This window comes from Monodelphis domestica, chromosome 1, assembly GCF_027887165.1.
Source record: "Monodelphis domestica isolate mMonDom1 chromosome 1, mMonDom1.pri, whole genome shotgun sequence".
NCBI classification, from domain to species: Eukaryota; Metazoa; Chordata; class Mammalia; order Didelphimorphia; family Didelphidae; genus Monodelphis; species Monodelphis domestica.
In genome coordinates, this window is record NC_077227.1 from 633,939,351 (window position 1) to 633,944,199 (window position 4,849).

At 34.0% G+C, this 4,849-nt stretch overlaps 1 long non-coding RNA gene across 1 annotated transcript; it reads left to right on the forward strand.

Annotated features, from left to right (window-relative positions):
- Positions 1-2,332: 2,332 nt before the first annotated feature.
- LOC130456563 (uncharacterized) lies at positions 2,333-4,532 on the forward strand. The gene is made up of 2 exons (XR_008915618.1): positions 2,333-3,331; positions 3,792-4,532. It is a non-coding gene; the product is annotated as an uncharacterized LOC130456563 (long non-coding RNA).
- Positions 4,533-4,849: the final 317 nt, after the last annotated feature.

The following is a 4,849-nucleotide window of genomic DNA, read 5'->3' on the forward strand; positions in this document are numbered from 1 at the left end:
CTAAAGAACACACCTACTGGTAGAGAACAAGCCCTCTAGGTATCCTGGACCAGATGTAAGAGGTTATATGGTATAGTAAAAGGCATGCTGGAGTTGAAGGCAGGAAAATCTGGGGCTGAATGCTGTCTTGGCTACATTCTATCTGGCTAAGACATTTAGCTTCTTTTCTCCTCAGATTTCTCACCTATAAAATGAAGGGGTTGGCTTGAAGGATATCTAATGCCCCTTCCAGACCTAAATGCATTACACAAAATAAGTACACCATCATATTGTCTGAAAATAAGGATAATTTTATCTCTCCTTTGATTTTTATTACTTTTGATTTTTATGTCTTATTTTTTTGTTGTGGTTACTATTTCTAAAAATGTGTTATATAATAGTGTATATGGTTGGCATCTTTATTTTATCCCTATTTCTACTGGGAAAGTTTCTAGTGTTTATTGTAAACAATAGTAGGTCTTGTCTTGACATGTAAACTCGGCAATATTTTAAAATGTAATAAAATGCCATAAGCATTCCTATGATGAGTTCATAGATTTAGAACTAAAATTTCATATATTTAAAAGTTTTCTAATCCAACTCCCATATTTTAAATATAAAGAAATCAACACTCAAAAAGCATAAATGACTTGTCCCAAGTTATATACTAAGTAATATGGGTAGGTTTTGAATCCAGTTCCTTTTTGGAATCAGATCCAAATTCCAAATGAACTCTACTTTTTCAGTGAATACAACTCATGTCATTCTCTGCATGAAGTCTTCCCTGATTATTTTGACTGCTAATGCACTCTCTCCCAACAAATTTGTACTTAGCTGCTTGATATATGTTTGTATTTATTAGCTTTGTATTTGTGTGGTATATAATTTTAGCTATATTTATTGATTCTTATTAGAATGTAATTTTCTTGTTAGTAGAGATTGATTCATTCTTTGTATTGGTATACCTAGCAACAAATAATATATTTGAACATTGTAGATGCTCAATAAATGCATATTAATTAATTGAATATCAATTGTTTACATTTACAGTCTGCTTATTATGCTATACATTACCCTGGATAGTTCTGAGTTTTGACATTCTTACCTCCTTCTATTTATCCCCACCAGTTCTGATTATATGTACACAAATTATGTGAATTGGAAAAGTAAATAATTTTTAAGGGACTTGGGATTTTGAAGAGAAAAAATACTTTGACAGAATCATTGCTCCTATCCTATAGGATTAATATGGCAGAGTATTGCAATACTGGACAAGGTAGAGAAAAGATCTGGGTTTAAATCTTACCTCTGAAGTTTATTAGCTATGTGACCATGAGCAAATTACCTAATTTACCTGAACCTAAATTTCCTCATTTTTAAAATGGGGATAATAATAGCTATTGTTCTTACTTCATATTGTTATAAATTAAAAGTATCTGGCCAGAGTTATAAGCATTTATTAATAAAAAGAGAGAGATAAGAGAGAGAGAGAGAGAGAGAGAGAGAGAGAGAGAGAGAGAGAGAGAGAGAGAGAGAGAGAGAGAGAGAAGGCAGAGATAGAGACACATAGACATAGACAGAGAGACAAAGAGAGACAGAGACAGAGAGAGATTTCAGCCTGACTAATTTAAGGTAAGAATTGGTTCCGTGTTTCAGTCCAATATGATTCCCTCCATGCTGCTACTTGCCAAGTGTCAGCCCAGGGAGTCAGTCTGCTCAATTGTGAAAGTAAAGAGAGTTTCTCCTTTCCCACTCTTGCCTTTTAAAACTCACTAGCTCTTCCCTCCATGGTGATGTTGCATGCTAAAGCCAGGAAGCACCAAGGGATGACAGACCATTAGATATGATGTTATTCTCTAACACCCACCATTAGGAGTGCTGTGGAATGGAGGTCATTTATTTCACACAACTGGGTTGTTGAAAAAATCAAATGAACTAATGAGTATAAAGCACTTTTCTGATTTTAGTTTTCTACATATCAGTTATTAGTGAACTTTGCTATTGTGAAAGCAGAAAAAATATTCAAAAGAGGAGAAGAATTTTTGTCTCTTTTGATTGATTTAAAATGAAACTTGGCAATGTGGTATAATAGAAAGCATCACTAAATTTGGAGTCAGAGGACAAAAATTCTTTTTTCCCTTCCACATATTCTGCAATCCAGTGACACTAGTCTCCTTTCTGTTCCTCATATAAGACACTTCATTTCCTAACTGTGAATTTTCACTGACTATTCCCAATTTTTGAATTCTCTTGCTCATCAGTTCAGCCTCTCATTTCCCTGACTTCCTTTAGGTACCAGCTAAGATCCTGTTATCCAGAAAAAAGCCTTTTATAGCCCTACTCCCATGTTATTATCTTCTCTCTGAAATTATCTCAAATTCATTGAGTCCATATCTTTGTTTATACATAATTGTATGATATGGTTCCCATTGGATTTCAATCTCTTTGAAGGCAGGGACTATTTCTGCCTTTCTTTGTATCTCATGAGTTTAACACAGGCCTTGGAACATAATAAGTATTGAATAAATGCTTTTTAGATTTTTTTATTGAATGAGCTACCTATTCTCTCTGAACCTCTGTTTATTCATCTGTAAAATGAGAGATTTGGTCAAGATAGCCCCTAATGTTCACTTGAGCTCTAAATTTCCCCAAAATAAGGGAAATTAAAATTTGATATGAATCACAAAACAAAGATGTTTGCTTTTATTCAAGAATTTTCTGTAGAGTTTTCATGTTCTAGATAAGACCATATGAATAAGAAGAGCCCCATTGAATCTTACCAATAGAGCATCCTTTATATTTCTTCTAACATTTTCTTTGAATATGAATGCAATGTAAAGGGCAGTCAAGACACAGATTATGCTTCAAGTGAGGACATTATGAAAGCCTAAACTACATAGAAAGTATATCTTACTCCTAATAATTAGTACTGAATGAACAGCTAGAAAAAAATATGGTCTTGGCAAAATCCAATTGGTGCAGCTCTAACTGATCGAATGTAGTTTTCCAAGTAATAATTGATATTATATAATCATAACTGCCAGTTTATGTCAGAAAAGTGACACTTGACACTTTCTGGCTAACCAGCTTAATATCATCAATTAAAACATCACTGCCATAATGACATTTTAGTAACAAGTTTAACATCATCAATTATGACATCACCTCCTTTATGGCACCAGAGGGTTGAAGGAGGGGTGGGGAAGATGGATCAAAGGGCAAGTTCCCTGGAAGCCAACATTTTCTACAGATTTGTGATTTCAGGATCTCTTAGGCCCTAGCCTCCTCCTTGGTATAATTATTTCTAAGCAACAAGACCACAAAGCCACGAAGACCATTCTTGGTGAAAGCTGTAAGAGCAAATTGTACATTTACTTGTTTTCCTTAGTTATGGCTATATATCCCTAGGCAGTAATATCATTGTGCTATTTCACAGCATTACTGTTGTGTGACAGCTTTAAAAAAATCACTAGCAAGTGGGAAAGTGAAAAGATAAAAACTTGGCATTTAGGTATGAATTTTGAATTTTGAGTATTACTACCATGCTCTAGGAGGCCATTTTTGTTTAATGCTTTGTGTCAGGTAGTCCATATGACATCTCTGGGATTTCCAAAGGCTAAACATTTATTTTTTATTCAAGGCTCAGTGGAGCACACAAAGAAAAAAAACATATTTCAGAGTGGATATTTTAAAAGGAGAAGTTCCTGAGTTGACCATTAATTGTCTGTCATTAGCAAAAAATTCAGATGAATAATTTAATTAATTGCTAGAATGAAAATTAGGGCTCATTTTATTCAAATCCCTTGTTCTAGAGAGGAGGAAACTGAAACCCAGGGAAACTGTCACCTCTTTGAGGACACACAGATACTTCAGTGGCAGAACTGAAAGGGGTACAGAGAGATATTGATCCCTAGGCATGGGCACATTCTACTACACCAGCTTCTTTGCTCCAGTATAAAGAGTCAATATAAGTAGATTTCTATTAATTGAGGATCTAAGAGAGATAATCTGAGAATTATTGGACTACTCAAAAGCAATGATCAAGAAAAAAAGCCTTGGCTATCATACTATAAGAAATTATCAAAGATAACTGTGCAGAGAAACTCAAATAAGAAAATGAAATTGAAATTGAAAGAATTCACAGATCACCTCCAGGAAGAAATCCTCAAATGACAACTTCCAGGAATATAATAGTTAAATTCAAGTGCCACCAAGCCAAGGGAAAAAATATATCAAGCAATCAGAAAGAAACCATTCAAATACCAGGGACCTATAATAAGGATCACACAGGACCTAGAAGCTTCTACATTAAAGGGTGGAAAGGCATGAAATATGATATTCAGGAAGGCAAAAGATTTGGGTTTATTAACCAGTCACATATCCAGCAAAACTAAATATATTCTTTCAGGGGGAAAAGTGGATATTCAATAAGATAGAAGATTTCCAAGCATTCCTAAGGAATAAGCCAGACCTAAACAAAAAAAAAAATGAAGGTCAAATAGGAGACACAAGAAAAGCCCAGAATGGTAAAAAAGAAAAATTTAAGAGATTCATTAAGATCAAAATGTTTATATGTCTACATGGAAAGAGATTTCTGTAATTCTCAAAAATTACTCTTAGTAGTAAAGAAGAAGGAATTTACTCAGAAAGATGGGGGAGAAGTAAGCTGATTATGATGATATATATGTAAATGTGATGATATGGAATGCTATGTATGTATGATATATGTATGCACATAAATGATATGTTAAAAATCAATCAAGAGCTGAAAGAGAGGGTTGCACTGAAAGAAAAGGGAAGGGAGAAATAGGATGGGTTATATTATATTACATAAAGAGGCATGAAAAATATATAGAGGGGAGGATAAAGG